Here is a 23,669-nt window from a genome sequence, read left to right on the forward strand (position 1 = left end):
CTCCGGTCTTACAACTGAGCTATCGAAGGGAAATATACGTATTCAGAAAAAGCAGAATCGTATTCGTTAGTGCACAAGGTAGCAAAACGTTTAGCAACTGACAAAAAACAAGCCTCTCCAAATTCTGGTAGTCCTTCTTCGTTTCGGCCGGTTGCTTCCATTTGATTTCAGTATTTAGCATCTACAGTCCTCCGGTCTTACAACTGAGCTATCGAAGGGAAATATACGTATTCAGAAAAAGCAGAATCGTATTCGTTAGTGCACAAGGTAGCAAAACGTTTAGCAACTGACAAAAAACAAGCCTCTCCAAATTCTGGTAGTCCTTCTTCGTTTCGGCCGGTTGCTTCCATTTGATTTCAGTATTTAGCATCTACAGTCCTCCGGTCTTACAACTGAGCTATCGAAGGGAAATATACGTATTCAGAAAAAGCAGGATCGTATTCGTTAGTGCACAAGGTAGCAAAACGTTTAGCAACTGACAAAAAACAAGCCTCTCCAAAATCTGGTAGTCCTTCCCCGTTTCGGCCGGTTGCTTCCATTTGGTCTCTTATGAATTTGACTCTGGTCATTCAATTAATCAGTACCTATATAATCAATTGAAACCAGAACTTTAATTGAATCTTAGAACAACTTATTTGTTATTTGGTATACATGACACACACGCACACAAGGTCACCACTGCTGTTACTAGTAATTATTACTCTATTTAAACTGCTATACCAAGTTACATCTCACTTTACTACTTATACAACAGTCATCATAATTGAACATATATTATTTTATAAATCATAATATTTATTCTATTGTATACATCTCACAAGGAGTTTTATTACTTTGTATTGTTGTTTTTGCACTTGGCATTTGATTTTAGATTGATATTGTAATGCATTGTTGAGGAGAGTTTGCGAGTAAGCATTTAACGAAAGAACTTGGAATTGATATGACATGGGCCGACGAAAATATTTTCCTTCGAGCCGGATTTGAACCAGCGACCTAATGATTTCAGCATTTAGCCTCTACAGTCCTCCGCTCTACCAACTGAGCTATCGAAGGGAGATGTACTTATCCAGAAAAAGCAGGTTCGTATTCGTTAGTGCACAAGGTAGCAAAACGTTTAGCAACTGACAAAAAAACAAGCCTCTCCGAATTCTGGTAGTCCTTCCCCGTTTCGGCCGGTTGCTTCCATTTGATTTCAGTATTTAGCATCTACAGTCCTCCGGTCTTACAACTGAGCTATCGAAGGGAAATATACGTATTCAGAAAAAGCAGAATCGTATTCGTTAGTGCACAAGGTAGCAAAACGTTAAGCAACTGACAAAAAACAAGCCTCTCCAAAATCTGGTAGTCCTTCCCCGTTTCGGCCGGTTGCTTCCATTTGATTTCAGTATTTAGCATCTACAGTCCTCCGGTCTTACAACTGAGCTATCGAAGGGAAATATACGTATTCAGAAAAAGCAGAATCGTATTCGTTAGTGCACAAGGTAGCAAAACGTTTAGCAACTGACAAAAAACAAGCCTCTCCGAATTCTGGTAGTCCTTCTTCGTTTCGGCCGGTTGCTTCCATTTGATTTCAGTATTTAGCATCTACAGTCCTCCGGTCTTACAACTGAGCTATCGAAGGGAAATATACGTATTCAGAAAAAGCAGGATCGTATTCGTTAGTGCACAAGGTAGCAAAACGTTTAGCAACTGACAAAAAACAAGCCTCTCCAAAATCTGGTAGTCCTTCCCCGTTTCGGCCGGTTGCTTCCATTTGGTCTCTTATGAATTTGACTCTGGTCATTCAATTAATCAGTACCTATATAATCAATTGAAACCAGAACTTTAATTGAATCTTAGAACAACTTATTTGTTATTTGGTATACATGACACACACGCACACAAGGTCATCACTGCTGTTACTAGTAATTATTACTCTATTTAAACTGCTATACCAAGTTACATCTCACTTTACTACTTATACAACAGTCATCATAATTGAACATATATTATTTTATAAATCATAATATTTATTCTATTGTATACATCTCACAAGGAGTTTTATTACTTTGTATTGTTGTTTTTGCACTTGGCATTTGATTTTAGATTGATATTGTAATGCATTGTTGAGGAGAGTTTGCGAGTAAGCATTTAACGAAAGAACTTGGAATTGATATGACATGGGCCGACAAAAACATTTTCCTTCGAGTCGGATTTGAACCAGCGACCTAATGATTTCAGCATTTAGCCTCTACAGTCCTCCGCTCTACCAACTGAGCTATCGAAGGGAGATGTACTTATCCAGAAAAAGCAGGATCGTATTCGTTAGTGCACAAGGTAGCAAAACGTTTAGCAACTGACAAAAAAACAAGCCTCTCCGAATTCTGGTAGTCCTTCCCCGTTTCGGCCGGTTGCTTCCATTTGATTTCAGTATTTAGCATCTACAGTCCTCCGGTCTTACAACTGAGCTATCGAAGGGAAATATACGTATTCAGAAAAAGCAGAATCGTATTCGTTAGTGCACAAGGTAGCAAAACGTTTAGCAACTGACAAAAAACAAGCCTCTCCGAATTCTGGTAGTCCTTCCCCGTTTCGGCCGGTTGCTTCCATTTGATTTCAGTATTTAGCATCTACAGTCCTCCGGTCTTACAACTGAGCTATCGAAGGGAAATATACGTATTCAGAAAAAGCAGGATCGTATTCGTTAGTGCACAAGGTAGCAAAACGTTAAGCAACTGACAAAAAACAAGCCTCTCCAAATTCTGGTAGTCCTTCCCCGTTTCGGCCGGTTGCTTCCATTTGGTCTCTAATGAATTTGACTCTGGTCATTCAATTAATCAGTACCTATATAATCAATTGAAACCAGAACTTTAATTGAATCTTAGAACAACTTATTTGTTATTTGGTATACATGACACACACGCACACAAGGTCACCACTGCTGTTACTAGTAATTATTACTCTATTTAAACTGCTATACCAAGTTACATCTCACTTTACTGCTTATACAGCAGTCATCATAATTGGACATATATTATTTTATAAATCATACTATTTATTCTAATGTATACATCTCACAAGGAGTTTTATTACTTTCTATTGTTATTTTTGCACTTGGCATTTGATTTTAGATTGATATTGTAATGCATTGTTGAGGAGAGTTTGCGAGTAAGCATTTAACGAAAGAACTTGGAATTGATATGACATGGGCCGACAAAAATAACTTCCTTCGAGCCGGATTTGAACCAGCGACCTAAGGATTTCAGCATTTAGCCTCTACAGTCCTCCGCTCTACCAACTGAGCTATCGAAGGGAGATGTACGTATTCAGAAAAAGCAGAATCGTATTCATTAGTGCACAAGGTAGCAAAACGTTTAGCAACTGACAAAAAGACAAGCCTCTCCAAATTCTGGTAGTCCTTCCCCGTTTCGGCCAGTTGCTTCCATTTGATTTCAGTATTTAGCATCTACAGTCCTCCGGTCTTACAACTGAGCTATCGAAGGGAAATATACGTATTCAGAAAAAGCAGAATCGTATTCATTAGTGCACAAGGTAGCAAAACTTTTAGCAACTGACAAAAAACAAGCCTCTCCAAATTCTGGTAGTCCTTCTTCGTTTCGGCCGGTTGCTTCCATTTGATTTCAGTATTTAGCATCTACAGTCCTCCGGTCTTACAACTGAGCTATCGAAGGGAGATGTACGTATTCAGAAAAAGCAGGATCGTATTCGTTAGTGCACAAGGTAGCAAAACGTTTAGCAACTGACAAAAAACAAGCCTCTCCGAATTCTGGTAGTCCTTCCCCGTTTCGGCCGGTTGCTTCCATTTGGTCTCTTATGAATTTGACTCTGGTCATTCAATTAATCAGTACCTATATAATCAATTGAAACCAGAACTTTAATTGAATCTTAGAACAACTTATTTGTTATTTGGTATACATGACACACACGCACACAAGGTCACCACTGCTGTTACTAGTAATTATTACTCTATTTAAACTGCTATACCAAGTTACATCTCACTTTACTACTTATACAACAGTCATCATAATTGAACATATATTATTTTATAAATCATAATATTTATTCTATTGTATACATCTCACAAGGAGTTTTATTACTTTGTATTGTTGTTTTTGCACTTGGCATTTGATTTTAGATTGATATTGTAATGCATTGTTGAGGAGAGTTTGCGAGTAAGCATTTAACGAAAGAACTTGGAATTGATATGACATGGGCCGACGAAAATATTTTCCTTCGAGCCGGATTTGAACCAGGGAACTAAGGATTTCAGCATTTAGCCTCTACAGTCCTCCGCTCTACCAACTGAGCTATCGAAGGGAGATGTACATATTCAGAAAAAGCAGAATCGTATTCATTAGTGCACAAGGTAGCAAAACTTTTAGCAACTGACAAAAAACAAGCCTCTCCAAATTCTGGTAGTCCTTCTTCGTTTCGGCCGGTTGCTTCCATTTGATTTCAGTATTTAGCATCTACAGTCCTCCGGTCTTACAACTGAGCTATCGAAGGGAGATGTACGTATTCAGAAAAAGCAGGATCGTATTCGTTAGTGCACAAGGTAGCAAAACGTTTAGCAACTGACAAAAAAACAAGCCTCTCCGAATTCTGGTAGTCCTTCCCCGTTTCGGCCGGTTGCTTCCATTTGGTCTCTTATGAATTTGACTCTGGTCATTCAATTAATCAGTACCTATATAATCAATTGAAACCAGAACTTTAATTGAATCTTAGAACAACTTATTTGTTATTTGGTATACATGACACACACGCACACAAGGTCACCACTGCTGTTACTAGTAATTATTACTCTATTTAAACTGCTATACCAAGTTACATCTCACTTTACTACTTATACAACAGTCATCATAATTGAACATATATTATTTTATAAATCATAATATTTATTCTATTGTATACATCTCACAAGGAGTTTTATTACTTTGTATTGTTGTTTTTGCACTTGGCATTTGATTTTAGATTGATATTGTAATGCATTGTTGAGGAGAGTTTGCGAGTAAGCATTTAACGAAAGAACTTGGAATTGATATGACATGGGCCGACGAAAATATTTTCCTTCGAGCCGGATTTGAACCAGCGACCTAAGGATTTCAGCATTTAGCCTCTACAGTCCTCCGCTCTACCAACTGAGCTACCGAAGGGAGATGTACTTATCCAGAAAAAGCAGAATCGTATTCATTAGTGCACAAGGTAGCAAAACGTTTAGCAACTGACAAAAAACAAGCCTCTCCAAATTCTGGTAGTCCTTCTTCGTTTCGGCCGGTTGCTTCCATTTGATTTCAGTATTTAGCATCTACAGTCCTCCGGTCTTACAACTGAGCTATCGAAGGGAGATGTACGTATTCAGAAAAAGCAGGATCGTATTCGTTAGTGCACAAGGTAGCAAAACGTTTAGCAACTGACAAAAAAACAAGCCTCTCCGAATTCTGGTAGTCCTTCCCCGTTTCGGCCGGTTGCTTCCATTTGGTCTCTTATGAATTTGACTCTGGTCATTCAATTAATCAGTACCTATATAATCAATTGAAACCAGAACTTTAATTGAATCTTAGAACAACTTATTTGTTATTTGGTATACATGACACACACGCACACAAGGTCACCACTGCTGTTACTAGTAATTATTACTCTATTTAAACTGCTATACCAAGTTACATCTCACTTTACTACTTATACAACAGTCATCATAATTGAACATATATTATTTTATAAATCATAATATTTATTCTATTGTATACATCTCACAAGGAGTTTTATTACTTTGTATTGTTGTTTTTGCACTTGGCATTTGATTTTAGATTGATATTGTAATGCATTGTTGAGGAGAGTTTGCGAGTAAGCATTTAACGAAAGAACTTGGAATTGATATGACATGGGCCGACGAAAATATTTTCCTTCGAGCCGGATTTGAACCAGGGAACTAAGGATTTCAGCATTTAGCCTCTACAGTCCTCCGCTCTACCAACTGAGCTATCGAAGGGAGATGTACATATTCAGAAAAAGCAGAATCGTATTCATTAGTGCACAAGGTAGCAAAACGTTTAGCAACTGACAAAAAACAAGCCTCTCCAAATTCTGGTAGTCCTTCTTCGTTTCGGCCGGTTGCTTCCATTTGATTTCAGTATTTAGCATCTACAGTCCTCCGGTCTTACAACTGAGCTATCGAAGGGAGATGTACGTATTCAGAAAAAGCAGGATCGTATTCGTTAGTGCACAAGGTAGCAAAACGTTTAGCAACTGACAAAAAAACAAGCCTCTCCGAATTCTGGTAGTCCTTCCCCGTTTCGGCCGGTTGCTTCCATTTGGTCTCTTATGAATTTGACTCTGGTCATTCAATTAATCAGTACCTATATAATCAATTGAAACCAGAACTTTAATTGAATCTTAGAACAACTTATTTGTTATTTGGTATACATGACACACACGCACACAAGGTCACCACTGCTGTTACTAGTAATTATTACTCTATTTAAACTGCTATACCAAGTTACATCTCACTTTACTACTTATACAACAGTCATCATAATTGAACATATATTATTTTATAAATCATAATATTTATTCTATTGTATACATCTCACAAGGAGTTTTATTACTTTGTATTGTTGTTTTTGCACTTGGCATTTGATTTTAGATTGATATTGTAATGCATTGTTGAGGAGAGTTTGCGAGTAAGCATTTAACGAAAGAACTTGGAATTGATATGACATGGGCCGACGAAAATATTTTCCTTCGAGCCGGATTTGAACCAGCGACCTAAGGATTTCAGCATTTAGCCTCTACAGTCCTCCGCTCTACCAACTGAGCTACCGAAGGGAGATGTACTTATCCAGAAAAAGCAGAATTGATTTCGTTACTGCACAAGGTAGCGAAACGTTTAGCAACTGACAAAAAAACAAGCCTCTCCGAATTCTGGTAGTCCTTCCCCGTTTCGGCCGGTTGCTTCCATTTGATTTCAGTATTTAGCATCTACAGTACTCCGCTCTACCAACTGAGCTATCGAAGGGAGATGTACGTATTCAGAAAAAGCAGGATTGTATTCGTTAGTGCACAAGGTAGCAAAACGTTTAGCAACTGACAAAAAAACAAGCCTCTCCGAATTCTGGTAGTCCTTCCCCGTTTCGGCCGGTTGCTTCCATTTGATTTCAGTATTTAGCATCTACAGTCCTCCGGTCTTACAACTGAGCTATCGAAGGGAAATATACGTATTCAGAAAAAGCAGAATCGTATTCGTTAGTGCACAAGGTAGCAAAACGTTTAGCAGCTGACAAAAAACAAGCCTCTCCGAATTCTGGTAGTCCTTCCCCGTTTCGGCCGGTTGCTTCCATTTGATTTCAGTATTTAGCATCTACAGTCCTCCGGTCTTACAACTGATCTATCGAAGGGAAATATACGTATTCAGAAAAAGCAGGATCGTATTCGTTAGTGCACAAGGTAGCAAAACGTTTAGCAACTGACAAAAAACAAGCCTCTCCAAATTCTGGTAGTCCTTCCCCGTTTCGGCCGGTTGCTTCCATTTGGTCTCTTATGAATTTGACTCTGGTCATTCAATTAATCAGTACCTATATAATCAATTGAAACCAGAACTTTAATTGAATCTTAGAACAACTTATTTGTTATTTGGTATACATGACACACACGCACACAAGGTCACCACTGCTGTTACTAGTAATTATTACTCTATTTAAACTGCTATACCAAGTTACATCTCACTTTACTACTTATACAACAGTCATCATAATTGGACATATATTATTTTATAAATCATAATATTTATTCTATTGTATACATCTCACAAGGAGTTTTATTACTTTGTATTGTTGTTTTTGCACTTGGCATTTGATTTTAGATTGATATTGTAATGCATTGTTGAGGAGAGTTTGCGAGTAAGCATTTAAAGAAAGAACTTGGAATTGATATGACATGGGCCGACGAAAATATTTTCCTTCGAGCCGGATTTGAACCAGCGACCTAAGGATCTCAGCATTTAGCCTCTACAGTCCTCCGCTCTACCAACTGAGCTATCGAAGGGAGATGTACTTATTCAGAAAAAGCAGGATCGTATTCGTTAGTGCACAAGGTAGCAAAACGTTTAGCAACTGACAAAAAAACAAGCCTCTCCGAATTCTGGTAGTCCTTCCCCGTTTCGGCCGGTTGCTTCCATTTGATTTCAGTATTTAGCATCTACAGTCCTCCGCTCTACCAACTGAGCTATCGAAGGGAGATGTACGTATTCAGAAAAAGCAGGATCGTATTCGTTAGTTCACAAGGTAGCAAAACGTTTAGCAACTGACAAAAAAACAAGCCTCTCCGAATTCTGGTAGTCCTTCCCCGTTTCGGCCGGTTGCTTCCATTTGATTTCAGTATTTAGCATCTACAGTCCTCCGGTCTTACAACTGAGCTATCAAAGGGAAATATACGTATTCAGAAAAAGCAGGATCGTATTCGTTAGTGCACAAGGTAGCAAAACGTTTAGCAACTGACAAAAAACAAGCCTCTCCGAATTCTGGTAGTCGTTCCCCGTTTCGGCCGGTTGCTTCCATTTGATTTCAGTATTTAGCATCTACAGTCCTCCAGTCTTACAACTGAGCTATCGAAGGGAGATGTACGTATTCAGAAAAAGCAGGATCGTATTCGTTAGTGCACAACGTAGCAAAACGTTTAGCAACTGACAAAAAACAAGCCTCTCCAAATTCTGGTAGTCCTTCCCCGTTTCGGCCGGTTGCTTCCATTTGATTTCAGCATTTAGCCTCTACAGTCCTCCGCTATACCAACTGAGCTATCGACGGGAGATGTACGTATTCATAAAAAGCAGGATCGTATTCGTTAGTGCACAAGGTAGCAACTGAGCTATCGAAGGGAGATATACGTATTCAGAAAAAGCAGGATCGTATTCAATTGCAACCAGAACTTTAATTGAATCTTAGAACAACTTATTTGTTATTTGGTATACATGACACACACGCACACAAGGTCACCACTGCTGTTACTAGTTATTATTACTCTTATTTAAACTGCTATACCAAGTTACATCTCACTAGTTTGCGAGTAAGCATTTATGCAGATAACGAAAGTACTTGGAATTGATATGACATGGGCCGACGAAAATATTTTCCTTCGAGCCGGATTTGAACCAGCGACCTAAGGATTTCAGCATTTAGCCTCTACAGTCCTCCGCTCTAGCAAGTGAGCTATGGAAGGGAGATGTACTTATTCAGAAAAAGCAGGATCGTATTCGTAAGTACACAAGGTAGCAAAACGTTTAGCAACTGACAAAAAACAAGCCTCTCCAAATTCTGGTAGTCCTTCCCCGTTTCGGCCGGTTTCTTCCATTTGGTCTGTAATGAATTTGACTCTGGTCATTCAATTAATCAGTACCTATATAATCAATTGAAACCAGAACTTTAATTGAATCTTAGAACAACTTATTTGTTATTTGGTATACATGACACACACGTACACAAGGTCACCACTGCTGTTACTAGTTATTATTACTCTTATTTAAACTGCTATACCAAGTTACATCTCACTTTACTACTTATACAACAGTCATCATAATTGGACATATAATTATTTTAGAAATCATACTATTTATTCTATTGTATACATCTCACAATGAGATTTATTACTTTGTATTGTTATTTTTGGACTTGGCATTTGATTTTTGATTGATATTGTAATGCATTGTTGAGGAGAGTTTGCGAGTAAGCATTTAACGAAAGAACTTGGAATTGATATGACATGGGCCGACGAAAATATTTTCCTTCGAGCCGGATTTGAACCAGCGACCTAAGGATTTCAGCATTTAGTCTCTACAGTCCTCCGCTCTACCAACTGAGCTATCGAAGGGAGATGTACTTATTCAGAAAAAGCAGGATCGTATTCGTAAGTACACAAGGTAGCAAAACGTTTAGCAACTGACAAAAAACAAGCCTCTCCAAATTCTGGTAGTCCTTCACCGTTTCGGCCGGTTGTTTCCATTTGATTTCAGCATTTAGACTCTACAGTCCTCCGCTCTACCAACTGAGCTATAGACGGGAGATGATCTTATTCAGAAAAAGCAGGATCGTATTCGTAAGTACACAAGGTAGCAAAACGTTTAGCAACTGACAAAAAACAAGCCACTCCAAATTCTTGTAGTCCTTCCCGTTTCGGCCGGTTGCTTCCATTTGATTTCAGCATTAAGCCTCTACAGTCCTCCGCTCTACCAACTGAGCTATCGACGGGAGATGTACGTATTCAGAAAAAGCAGGATCGTATTCGTTAGTGCACAAGGTAGCAAAACGTTTAGCAACTGACAAAAAAACAAGCCTCTCCAAATTCTGGTAGTCCTTCCCCGTTTCGGCCGGTTGCTTCCATTTGGTCTCTAATGAATTTGACTCTGGTCATTCAATTAATCAGTACCTATATAATCAATTGAATCTAGAACTTTATTTGAATCTTAGAACAACTTATTTGTTATTTGGTGTACATGACACACACGCACACAAGGTCACCACTGCTGTTACTAGTTATTATTACTCTTATTTAAACTGCTATACCAAGTTACATCTCACTAGTTTGCGAGTAAGCATTTATGCATTTAACGAAAGAACTTGGAAATGATATGACATGGGCCGACGAAAATATTTTCCTTCGAGCCGGATTTGAACAGGCGACCTAAGTATTTCAGCATTTAGCCTCTACAGTCCTCTGCTCCATCAACTGAGGTATCGAAGTGAGATGTATGTATTCAGAAAAAGCAGAATCGTATTCGTTAGTGCACAAGTTAGCAAAACGTTTAGCAACTGACAAAAAACAAGCCTCTCCAAATTCTGGTAGTCCTTCCCCGTTTCGGCCGGTTGCTTCCATTTGGTCTCTAATGAATTTGACTCTGGTCATTCAATTAATCAGTACCTATATAATCAATTGAAACCAGAACTTTAATTGAATCTTAGAACAACTTATTTGTTATTTGGTATACATGACACACACGCACACAAGGTCTCTAATGAATTTGACTCTAGTCATTCAATTAATCAGTACCTATATAATCAATTGAAACCTGAACTTTATTTGAATCTTAGAACAACTTATTTGTTATTTGGTATACATGACACACACGCACACAAGGTCACCACTGCTGTTACTAGTTATTATTACTCTTATTTAATATGCTATACCAAGTTACATCTCACTAGTTTGCGAGTAAGCATTTATGCAGATAACGAAAGAACTTGGAATTGATATGACATGGGCCGACAAAAATATTTTCCTTCGAGCCGGATTTGAACCAGCGACCTAAGGATTTCAGCATTTAGCCTCTACAGTCCTCCGCTCTACCAACTGAGCTATCGAAGGGAGATGTACGTATTCAGAAAAAGCAGAATCGTATTCATTAGTGCACAAGGTAGCAAAACGTTTAGCAACTGACAAAAAACAAGCCTCTCCAAATTCTGGTAGTCCTTCCCCGTTTCGGCCGGTTGCTTCCATTTGATTTCAGTATTTAGCATCTACAGTCCTCCGGTCTTACAACTGAGCTATCGAAGGGAAATATACGTATTCAGAAAAAGCAGGATCGTATTCGTTAGTGCACAAGGAAGCAAAACGTTTAGCAACTGACAAAAAAACAAGCCTCTCCGAATTCTGGTAGTCCTTCCCCGTTTCGGCCGGTTGCTTCCATTTGATTTCAGTATTTAGCATCTACAGTACTCCGCTCTACCAACTGAGCTATCGAAGGGAGATGTACGTATTCAGAAAAAGCAGGATTGTATTCGTTAGTGCACAAGGTAGCAAAACGTTTAGCAACTGACAAAAAAACAAGCCTCTCCGAATTCTGGTAGTCCTTCCCGTTTCGGCCGGTTGCTTCCATTTGATTTCAGTATTTAGCATCTACAGTCCTCCGGTCTTACAACTGAGCTATCGAAGGAAATATACGTATTCAGAAAAAGCAGAATCGTATTCGTTAGTGCACAATGTAGCAAAACGTTTAGCAACTGACAAAAAACAAGCCTCTCCGAATTCTGGTAGTCCTTCCCCGTTTCGGCCGGTTGCTTCCATTTGATTTCAGTATTTAGCATCTACAGTACTCCGCTCTACCAACTGAGCTATCGAAGGGAGATGTACGTATTCAGAAAAAGCAGGATTGTATTCGTTAGTGCACAAGGTAGCAAAACGTTTAGCAACTGACAAAAAACAAGCCTCTCCGAATTCTGGTAGTCCTTCCCCGTTTCGGCCGGTTGCTTCCATTTGATTTCAGTATTTAGCATCTACAGTCCTCCGGTCTTACAACTGAGCTATCGAAGGGAAATATACGTATTCAGAAAAAGCAGGATCGAATTCGTTAGTGCACAAGGTAGAAAAACGTTAAGCAACTGACAAAAAACAAGCCTCTCCAAATTCTGGTAGTCCTTCTTCGTTTCGGCCAGTTGCTTCCAATTGATTTCAGTATTTAGCATCTACAGTCCTCCGGTCTTACAACTGAGCTATCGAAGGGAAATATACGTATTCAGAAAAAGCAGAATCGTATTCGTTAGTGCACAAGGTAGCAAAACGTTTAGCAACTGACAAAAAACAAGCCTCTCCGAATTCTGGTAGTCCTTCCCCGTTTTGGCCGGTTGCTTCCATTTGATTTCAGTATTTAGCATCTACAGTCCTCCGGTCTTACAACTGAGCTATCGAAGGGAAATATACGTATTCAGAAAAAGCAGGATCGTATTCGTTAGTGCACAAGGTAGCAAAACGTTAAGCAACTGACAAAAAACAAGCCTCTCCAAATTCTGGTAGTCCTTCTTCGTTTCGGCCGGTTGCTTCCATTTGATTTCAGTATTTAGCATCTACAGTCCTCCGGTCTTACAACTGAGCTATCGAAGGAAATATACGTATTCAGAAAAAGCAGGATCGTATTCGTTAGTGCACAAGGTAGCAAAACGTTTAGCAACTGACAAAAAACAAGCCTCTCCAAAATCTGGTAGTCCTTCCCCGTTTCGGCCGGTTGCTTCCATTTGGTCTCTTATGAATTTGACTCTGGTCATTCAATTAATCAGTACCTATATAATCAATTGAAACCAGAACTTTAATTGAATCTTAGAACAACTTATTTGTTATTTGGTATACATGACACACACGCACACAAGGTCACCACTGCTGTTACTAGTAATTATTACTCTATTTAAACTGCTATACCAAGTTACATCTCACTTTACTACTTATACAACAGTCATCATAATTGAACATATATTATTTTATAAATCATAATATTTATTCTATTGTATACATCTCACAAGGAGTTTTATTACTTTGTATTGTTGTTTTTGCACTTGGCATTTGATTTTAGATTGATATTGTAATGCATTGTTGAGGAGAGTTTGCGAGTAAGCATTTAACGAAAGAACTTGGAATTGATATGACATGGGCCGACGAAAATATTTTCCTTCGAGCCGGATTTGAACCAGCGACCTAAGGATTTCAGCATTTAGCCTCTACAGTCCTCCGCTCTACCAACTGAGCTATTGAAGGGAGATGTACTTATCCAGAAAAAGCAGGATCGTATTCGTTAGTGCACAAGGTAGCAAAACGTTTAGCAACTGACAAAAAAACAAGCCTCTCCGAATTCTGGTAGTCCTTCCCCGTTTCGGCCGGTTGCTTCCATTTGATTTCAGTATTTAGCATCTACAGTCCTCCGGTCTTACAACTGAGCTATCGAAGGGAAATATACGTATTCAGAAAAAGCAGAATCGTATTCGTTAGTGCACAAGGTAGCAAAACGTTTAGCAACTGACAAAAAACAAGCCTCTCCGAATTCTGGTAGTCCTTCCCGTTTCGGCCGGTTGCTTCCATTTGATTTCAGTATTTAGCATCTACAGTCCTCCGGTCTTACAACTGAGCTATCGAAGGGAAATATACGTATTCAGAAAAAGCAGGATCGTATTCGTTAGTGCACAAGGTAGCAAAACCTTAAGCAACTGACAAAAAACAAGCCTCTCCAAATTCTGGTAGTCCTTCCCCGTTTCGGCCGGTTGCTTCCATTTGGTCTCTAATGAATTTGACTCTGGTCATTCAATTAATCAGTACCTATATAATCAATTGAAACCAGAACTTTAATTGAATCTTAGAACAACTTATTTGTTATTTGGTATTTTTGGACTTGGCATTTGATTTTAGATTGATATTGTAATGCATTGTTGAGGAGAGTTAGCGAGTAAGGATTTATGCAGATAATGAAAGAACTTGGAATTGATATGACATGGGTCGAATAATTTTTTTTCCTTCGAGCCGGATTTGAACCAGCGACAAAAGGATTTCAGCATTTAGCCTCTACAGTCCTCCGCTACACCAACTGAGCTATCGAAGGGAGCTGTATGTCTTCGTAAATAGCAGAATCGTATTCGTTAGTGCACAAGGTAGCAAAACTTTTAGCAACTGACAAAAAACAAGCCTCTCCAAATTCTGGTAGTCCTTCTTCGTTTCGGCCGGTTGCTTCCATTTGATTTCAGTATTTAGCATCTACAGTCCTCCGGTCTTACAACTGAGCTATCGAAGGGAAATATACGTATTCAGAAAAAGCAGGATCGTATTCGTTAGTGCACAAGGTAGCAAAACGTTTAGCAACTGACAAAAAACAAGCCTCTCCAAATTCTGGTAGTCCTTCCCCGTTTCGGCCGGTTGCTTCCATTTGATTTCAGTATTTAGCATCTACAGTCCTCCGGTCTTACAACTGAGCTATCGAAGGGAGATGTACGTATTCAGAAAAAGCAGGATCGTATTCGTTAGTGCACAACGTAGCAAAACGTTTAGCAACTGACAAAAAACAAGCCTCTCCAAATTCTGGTAGTCCTTCCCCGTTTCGGCCGGTTGCTTCCATTTGATTTCAGCATTTAGCCTCTACAGTCCTCCGCTCTACCAACTGAGCTATCGACGGGAGATGTACGTATTCATAAAAAGCAGGATCGTATTCGTTAGTGCACAAGGTAGCAACTGAGCTATCGAAGGGAGATATACGTATTCAGAAAAAGCAGGATCGTATTCAATTGCAACCAGAACTTTAATTGAATCTTAGAACAACTTATTTGTTATTTGGTATACATGACACACACGCACACAAGGTCACCACTGCTGTTACTAGTTATTATTACTCTTATTTAAACTGCTATACCAAGTTACATCTCACTAGTTTGCGAGTAAGCATTTATGCAGATAACGAAAGTACTTGGAATTGATATGACATGGGCCGACGAAAATATTTTCCTTCGAGCGGATTTGAACCAGCGACCTAAGGATTTCAGCATTTAGCCTCTACAGTCCTCCGCTCTACCAACTGAGCTATCGAAGGGAGATGTAATTATTCAGAAAAAGCAGGATCGTATTCGTAAGTACACAAGGTAGCAAAACGTTTAGCAACTGACAAAAAACAAGCCTCTCCAAATTCTGGTAGTCCTTCACCGTTTCGGCCGGTTGTTTCCATTTGATTTCAGCATTTAGACTCTACAGTCCTCCGCTCTACCAACTGAGCTATAGACGGGAGATGATCTTATTCAGAAAAAGCAGGATCGTATTCGTAAGTACACAAGGTAGCAAAACGTTTAGCAACTGACAAAAACAAGCCTCTCCGAATTCTGGTAGTCCTTCCCGTTTCGGCCGGTTGCTTCCATTTGATTTCAGTATTTAGCATCTACAGTCCTCCGCTCTACCAACTGAGCTATCGAAGGAGATGTACGTATTCAGAAAAAGTAGGATCGTATTCGTTAGTGCACAAGGTAGCAAAACGTTTAGCAACTGACAAAAAAACAAGCCTCTCCGAATTCTGGTAGTCCTTCCCGTTTCGGCCGGTTGCTTCCATTTGATTTCAGTATTTAGCATCTACAGTCCTCCGGTCTTACAACTGAGCTATCGAAGGAAATATACGTATTCAGAAAAAGCAGAATCGTATTCGTTAGTGCACAAGGTAGCAAAACGTTTAGCAACTGACAAAAAACAAGCCTCTCCGAATTCTGGTAGTCCTTCCCGTTTCGGCCGGTTGCTTCCATTTGATTTCAGTATTTAGCATCTACAGTCCTCCGGTCTTACAACTGAGCTATCGAAGGGAAATATACGTATTCAGAAAAAGCAGGATCGTATTCGTTAGTGCACAAGGTAGCAAAACCTTAAGCAACTGACAAAAAACAAGCCTCTCCAAATTCTGGTAGTCCTTCCCCGTTTCGGCCGGTTGCTTCCATTTGGTCTCTAATGAATTTGACTCTGGTCATTCAATTAATCAGTACCTATATAATCAATTGAAACCAGAACTTTAATTGAATCTTAGAACAACTTATTTGTTATTTGGTATTTTTGGACTTGGCATTTGATTTTAGATTGATATTGTAATGCATTGTTGAGGAGAGTTAGCGAGTAAGGATTTATGCAGATAATGAAAGAACTTGGAATTGATATGACATGGGTCGAAGAATTTTTTTTCCTTCGAGCCGGATTTGAACCAGCGACAAAAGGATTTCAGCATTTAGCCTCTACAGTCCTCCGCTCCACCAACTGAGCTATCGAAGGGAGCTGTATGTCTTCGTAAATAGCAGAATCGTATTCGTTAGTGCACAAGGTAGCAAAACTTTTAGCAACTGACAAAAAACAAGCCTCTCCAAATTCTGGTAGTCCTTCTTCGTTTCGGCCGGTTGCTTCCATTTGATTTCAGTATTTAGCATCTACAGTCCTCCGGTCTTACAACTGAGCTATCGAAGGGAAATATACGTATTCAGAAAAAGCAGGATCGTATTCGTTAGTGCACAAGGTAGCAAAACGTTTAGCAACTGACAAAAAACAAGCCTCTCCAAATTCTGGTAGTCCTTCCCCGTTTCGGCCGGTTGCTTCCATTTGATTTCAGTATTTAGCATCTACAGTCCTCCGGTCTTACAACTGAGCTATCGAAGGGAGATGTACGTATTCAGAAAAAGCAGGATCGTATTCGTTAGTGCACAACGTAGCAAAACGTTTAGCAACTGACAAAAAACAAGCCTCTCCAAATTCTGGTAGTCCTTCCCCGTTTCGGCCGGTTGCTTCCATTTGATTTCAGCATTTAGCCTCTACAGTCCTCCGCTCTACCAACTGAGCTATCGACGGGAGATGTACGTATTCATAAAAAGCAGGATCGTATTCGTTAGTGCACAAGGTAGCAACTGAGCTATCGAAGGGAGATATACGTATTCAGAAAAAGCAGGATCGTATTCAATTGCAACCAGAACTTTAATTGAATCTTAGAACAACTTATTTGTTATTTGGTATACATGACACACACGCACACAAGGTCACCACTGCTGTTACTAGTTATTATTACTCTTATTTAAACTGCTATACCAAGTTACATCTCACTAGTTTGCGAGTAAGCATTTATGCAGATAACGAAAGTACTTGGAATTGATATGACATGGGCCGACGAAAATATTTTCCTTCGAGCCGGATTTGAACCAGCGACCTAAGGATTTCAGCATTTAGCCTCTACAGTCCTCCGCTCTACCAACTGAGCTATCGAATGGAGATGTACTTATTCAGAAAAAGCAGGATCGTATTCGTAAGTACACAAGGTAGCAAAACGTTTAGCAACTGACAAAAAACAAGCCTCTCCAAATTCTGGTAGTCCTTCACCGTTTCGGCCGGTTGTTTCCATTTGATTTCAGCATTTAGACTCTACAGTCCTCCGCTCTACCAACTGAGCTATAGACGGGAGATGATCTTATTCAGAAAAAGCAGGATCGTATTCGTAAGTACACAAGGTAGCAAAACGTTTAGCAACTGACAAAAAACAAGCCACTCCAAATTCTTGTAGTCCTTCCCCGTTTCGGCCGGTTGCTTCCATTTGATTTCAGCATTAAGCCTCTACAGTCCTCCGCTCTACCAACTGAGCTATCGACGGGAGATGTACTTATTCAGAAAAAGCAGGATCGTATTCGTTAGTGCACAAGGTAGCAAAACGTTTAGCAACTGACAAAAAAACAAGCCTCTCCAAATTCTGGTAGTCCTTCCCCGTTTCGGCCGGTTGCTTCCATTTGGTCTCTAATGAATTTGACTCTGGTCATTCAATTAATCAGTACCTATATAATCAATTGAATCTAGAACTTTATTTGAATCTTAGAACAACTTATTTGTTATTTGGTGTACATGACACACACGCACACAAGGTCACCACTGCTGTTACTAGTTATTATTACTCTTATTTAAACTGCTATACCAAGTTACATCTCACTAGTTTGCGAGTAAGCATTTATGCAGATAACGAAAGTACTTGGAATTGATATGACATGGGCCGACGAAAATATTTTCCTTCGAGCCGGATTTGAACCAGCGACCTAAGGATTTCAGCATTTAGCCTCTACAGTCCTCCGCTCTACCAACTGAGCTATCGAAGGGAGATGTAATTATTCAGAAAAAGCAGGATCGTATTCGTAAGTACACAAGGTAGCAAAACGTTTAGCAACTGACAAAAAACAAGCCTCTCCAAATTCTGGTAGTCCTTCACCGTTTCGGCCGGTTGTTTCCATTTGATTTCAGCATTTAGACTCTACAGTCCTCCGCTCTACCAACTGAGCTATAGACGGGAGATGATCTTATTCAGAAAAAGCAGGATCGTATTCGTAAGTACACAAGGTAGCAAAACGTTTAGCAACTGACAAAAAAACAAGCCTCTCCGAATTCTGGTAGTCCTTCCCCGTTTCGGCCGGTTGCTTCCATTTGATTTCAGTATTTAGCATCTACAGTCCTCCGCTCTACCAACTGAGCTATCGAAGGGAGATGTACGTATTCAGAAAAAGTAGGATCGTATTCGTTAGTGCACAAGGTAGCAAAACGTTTAGCAACTGACAAAAAAACAAGCCTCTCCGAATTCTGGTAGTCCTTCCCCGTTTCGGCCGGTTGCTTCCATTTGATTTCAGTATTTAGCATCTACAGTCCTCCGGTCTTACAACTGAGCTATCGAAGGGAAATATACGTATTCAGAAAAAGCAGAATCGTATTCGTTAGTGCACAAGGTAGCAAAACGTTTAGCAACTGACAAAAAACAAGCCTCTCCGAATTCTGGTAGTCCTTCCCCGTTTCGGCCGGTTGCTTCCATTTGATTTCAGTATTTAGCATCTACAGTCCTCCGGTCTTACAACTGAGCTATCGAAGGGAAATATACGTATTCAGAAAAAGCAGGATCGTATTCGTTAGTGCACAAGGTAGCAAAACCTTAAGCAACTGACAAAAAACAAGCCTCTCCAAATTCTGGTAGTCCTTCCCCGTTTCGGCCGGTTGCTTCCATTTGGTCTCTAATGAATTTGACTCTGGTCATTCAATTAATCAGTACCTATATAATCAATTGAAACCAGAACTTTAATTGAATCTTAGAACAACTTATTTGTTATTTGGTATTTTTGGACTTGGCATTTGATTTTAGATTGATATTGTAATGCATTGTTGAGGAGAGTTAGCTAGTAAGGATTTATGCAGATAATGAAAGAACTTGGAATTGATATGACATGGGTCGAAGAATTTTTTTTCCTTCGAGCCGGATTTGAACCAGCGACAAAAGGATTTCAGCATTTAGCCTCTACAGTCCTCCGCTCCACCAACTGAGCTATCGAAGGGAGCTGTATGTCTTCGTAAATAGCAGAATCGTATTCGTTAGTGCACAAGGTAGCAAAACTTTTAGCAACTGACAAAAAACAAGCCTCTCCAAATTCTGGTAGTCCTTCTTCGTTTCGGCCGGTTGCTTCCATTTGATTTCAGTATTTAGCATCTACAGTCCTCCGGTCTTACAACTGAGCTATCGAAGGGAAATATACGTATTCAGAAAAAGCAGGATCGTATTCGTTAGTGCACAAGGTAGCAAAACGTTTAGCAACTGACAAAAAACAAGCCTCTCCAAATTCTGGTAGTCCTTCCCGTTTCGGCCGGTTGCTTCCATTTGATTTCAGTATTTAGCATCTACAGTCCTCCGGTCTTACAACTGAGCTATCGAAGGGAGATGTACGTATTCAGAAAAAGCAGGATCGTATTCGTTAGTGCACAACGTAGCAAAACGTTTAGCAACTGACAAAAAACAAGCCTCTCCAAATTCTGGTAGTCCTTCCCGTTTCGGCCGGTTGCTTCCATTTGATTTCAGCATTTAGCCTCTACAGTCCTCCGCTCTACCAACTGAGCTATCGACGGGAGATGTACGTATTCATAAAAAGCAGGATCGTATTCGTTAGTGCACAAGGTAGCAACTGAGCTATCGAAGGGAGATATACGTATTCAGAAAAAGCAGGATCGTATTCAATTGCAACCAGAACTTTAATTGAATCTTAGAACAACTTATTTGTTATTTGGTATACATGACACACACGCACACAAGGTCACCACTGCTGTTACTAGTTATTATTACTCTTATTTAAACTGCTATACCAAGTTACATCTCACTAGTTTGCGAGTAAGCATTTATGCAGATAACGAAAGTACTTGGAATTGATATGACATGGGCCGACGAAAATATTTTCCTTCGAGCCGGATTTGAACCAGCGACCTAAGGATTTCAGCATTTAGCCTCTACAGTCCTCCGCTCTACCAACTGAGCTATCGAATGGAGATGTACTTATTCAGAAAAAGCAGGATCGTATTCGTAAGTACACAAGGTAGCAAAACGTTTAGCAACTGACAAAAAACAAGCCTCTCCAAATTCTGGTAGTCCTTCACCGTTTGCCGGTTGTTTCCATTTGATTTCAGCATTTAGACTCTACAGTCCTCCGCTCTACCAACTGAGCTATAGACGGGAGATGATCTTATTCAGAAAAAGCAGGATCGTATTCGTAAGTACACAAGGTAGCAAAACGTTTAGCAACTGACAAAAAACAAGCCACTCCAAATTCTTGTAGTCCTTCCCGTTTCGGCCGGTTGCTTCCATTTGATTTCAGCATTAAGCCTCTACAGTCCTCCGCTCTACCAACTGAGCTATCGACGGGAGATGTACTTATTCAGAAAAAGCAGGATCGTATTCGTTAGTACACAAGGTAGCAAAACGTTTAGCAACTGACAAAAAAACAAGCCTCTCCAAATTCTGGTAGTCCTTCCCGTTTCGGCCGGTTGCTTCCATTTGGTCTCTAATGAATTTGACTCTGGTCATTCAATTAATCAGTACCTATATAATCAATTGAATCTAGAACTTTATTTGAATCTTAGAACAACTTATTTGTTATTTGGTGTACATGACACACACGCACACAAGGTCACCACTGCTGTTACTAGTTATTATTACTCTTATTTAAACTGCTATACCAAGTTACATCTCACTAGTTTGCGAGTAAGCATTTAAGCATTTAACGAAAGAACTTGGAAATGATATGACATTCGAAAATATTTTCCTTCGAGCCGGATTTGAACAGGCGACCTAAGTATTTCAGCATTTAGCCTCTACAGTCCTCTGCTCCATCAACTGAGATATCGAAGGGAGATGTATGTATTCAGAAAAAGCAGAATCGTATTCGTTAGTGCACAAGTTAGCGAAACGTTTAGCAACTGAAAAAAAACAAGCCTCTCCAAATTCTGGTAGTCCTTCCCCGTTTCGGCCGGTTGCTTCCATTTGATTTTAGCATTTAGCATCTACAGTCCTCCGCTCTACCAACTGAACTATCGAAGGGAGATGTACGTATTCAGAAAAAGCAGGATCGTATTCGTTAGTGCACAAGGAAACAAAACGTTTAGCAACTGACAAAAAAACAAGCCTCTCCAAATTCTGGTAGTCCTTCCCCGTTTCGGCCGGTTTCTTCCATTTGGTCTCTAATGAATTTGACTCTGGTCATTCAATTAATCAATACCTATATAATCAATTGAAACCAGAACTTTAATTGAATCTTAGAACAACTTATTTGTTATTTGGTATACATGACACACACGTACACAAGGTCACCACTGCTGTTACTAGTTATTATTACTCTTATTTAAACTGCTATACCAAGTTACATCTCACTTTACTACTTATACAACAGTCATCATAATTGGACATATAATTATTTTAGAAATCATACTATTTATTCTATTGTATACATCTCACAAGGAGATTTATTACTTTGTATTGTTATTTTTGGACTTGGCATTTGATTTTTGATTGATATTGTAATGCATTGTTGAGGAGAGTTTGCGAGTAAGCATTTAACGAAAGAACTTGGAATTGATATGACATGGGTCGACGAAAATATTTTCCTTCGAGCCGGATTTGAACAGGCGACGTAAGTATTTCAGCATTTAGCCTCTACAGTCCTCTGCTCCACCAACTGAGATATTGAAGGGAGATGTATGTATTCAGAAAAAGCAGAATCGTATTCGTTAGTGCACAAGTTAGCAAAACGTTTAGCAACTGACAAAAAACAAGCCTCTCCAAATTCTGGTAGTCCTTCCCCGTTTCGGCCGGTTGCTTCCATTTGATTTCAGTATTTAGCATCTACAGTCCTCCGGTCTTACAACTGAGCTATCGAAGGGAGATATACGTGTTCAGAAAAAGCAGGATCGTATTCGTTAGTGCACAAGGTAGCAAAACGTTTAGCAACTGACAAAAAAACAAGCCTCTCCAAATTCTGGTAGTCCTTCCCCGTTTCAGCCGGTTGCTTCCATTTGGTCTCTAATGAATTTGACTCTGGTCATTCAATTAATCAGTACCTATATAATGAATTGAAACCAGAACTTTATTTGAATCTTAGAACAACTTATTTGTTATTTGGTATACATGACACACACGCACACAAGGTCACCACTGCTGTTAATAGTTATTATTACTCTTATTTAAACTGCTATACCAAGTTACATCTCACTAGTTTGCGAGTAAGCATTTATGCAGATAACGAAAGTACTTGGAATTGATATGACATGGGCCGACGAAAATATTTTCCTTCGAGCAGAATTTTAACCAGCGACCTAAGGATTTCAGTATTTAGCCTCCACAGTCCTCCGCTCTACCAAGTGAGCTATCGAAGGGAGATGTACTTATTCAGAAAAAGCAGGATCGTATTCGTAAGTACACAAGGTAGCAAAACGTTTAGCAACTGACAAAAAACAAGCCTCTCCAAATTCTTGTAGTCCTTCCCCGTTTCGGCCGGTTGCTTCCATTTGATTTCAGCATTAAGCCTCTACAGTTCTCCGCTCTACCAACTGAGCTATCGACGGGAGATGTACGTATTCAGAAAAAGCAGGATCGTATTCTTTAGTGCACAAGGTAGCAAAACGTTTAGCAACTGACAAAAAACAAGCCTCTCCAAATTCTGGTAGTCATTCCCCGTTTTGGCCTGTTGCTTCCATTTGGTCTCTAATGAATTTGACTCTGGTCATTCAATTAATCAGTACCTATATAATCAATTGCAACCAGAACTTTAATTGAATCTTAGAACAACTTATTTGTTATTTGGTATACATGACACACACGCACACAAGGTCTCTAATGAATTTGACTCTGGTCATTCAATTAATCAGTACCTATATAATCAATTGAAACCTGAACTTTATTTGAATCTTAGAACAACTTATTTGTTATTTGGTATACATGACACACACGCACACAAGGTCTCTAATGAATTTGACTCTGGTCATTCAATTAATCAGTACCTATATAATCAATTGAAACCAGAACTTTAATTGAATCTTAGAACAACGTATTTGTTATTTGGTATACATGACACACACGCACACAAGGTCACCAC

General features: G+C 39.4%; 7 non-coding genes across 7 annotated transcripts; all 7 read right to left on the reverse strand.

Moving 5' to 3' along the window:
• Positions 1-3,204: 3,204 nt before the first annotated feature.
• Positions 3,205-3,292, reverse strand: trnay-gua (transfer RNA tyrosine (anticodon GUA)). Its single transcript is given in 2 exon segments — positions 3,205-3,240; positions 3,256-3,292. It is a non-coding gene; the product is annotated as a tRNA-Tyr (tRNA).
• A 1,773-nt stretch (positions 3,293-5,065) lies between these two features.
• On the reverse strand, positions 5,066-5,153 carry trnay-gua (transfer RNA tyrosine (anticodon GUA)). The gene is given in 2 exon segments: positions 5,066-5,101; positions 5,117-5,153. It is a non-coding gene; the product is annotated as a tRNA-Tyr (tRNA).
• A 1,584-nt stretch (positions 5,154-6,737) lies between these two features.
• trnay-gua (transfer RNA tyrosine (anticodon GUA)) lies at positions 6,738-6,825 on the reverse strand. The gene is given in 2 exon segments: positions 6,738-6,773; positions 6,789-6,825. It is a non-coding gene; the product is annotated as a tRNA-Tyr (tRNA).
• A 1,127-nt stretch (positions 6,826-7,952) lies between these two features.
• trnay-gua (transfer RNA tyrosine (anticodon GUA)) lies at positions 7,953-8,040 on the reverse strand. The gene is given in 2 exon segments: positions 7,953-7,988; positions 8,004-8,040. It is a non-coding gene; the product is annotated as a tRNA-Tyr (tRNA).
• Positions 8,041-9,770: 1,730 nt separating this feature from the next.
• On the reverse strand, positions 9,771-9,858 carry trnay-gua (transfer RNA tyrosine (anticodon GUA)). The gene is given in 2 exon segments: positions 9,771-9,806; positions 9,822-9,858. It is a non-coding gene; the product is annotated as a tRNA-Tyr (tRNA).
• A 1,403-nt stretch (positions 9,859-11,261) lies between these two features.
• Positions 11,262-11,349, reverse strand: trnay-gua (transfer RNA tyrosine (anticodon GUA)). Its single transcript is given in 2 exon segments — positions 11,262-11,297; positions 11,313-11,349. It is a non-coding gene; the product is annotated as a tRNA-Tyr (tRNA).
• A 6,940-nt stretch (positions 11,350-18,289) lies between these two features.
• On the reverse strand, positions 18,290-18,377 carry trnay-gua (transfer RNA tyrosine (anticodon GUA)). Its single transcript is given in 2 exon segments — positions 18,290-18,325; positions 18,341-18,377. It is a non-coding gene; the product is annotated as a tRNA-Tyr (tRNA).
• Between the last annotated feature and the right edge of the window lie 5,292 nt (positions 18,378-23,669).

This window comes from Oncorhynchus masou, chromosome 26 (genome assembly GCF_036934945.1).
Source record: "Oncorhynchus masou masou isolate Uvic2021 chromosome 26, UVic_Omas_1.1, whole genome shotgun sequence".
Lineage (NCBI taxonomy): Eukaryota > Metazoa > Chordata > Actinopteri > Salmoniformes > Salmonidae > Oncorhynchus > Oncorhynchus masou.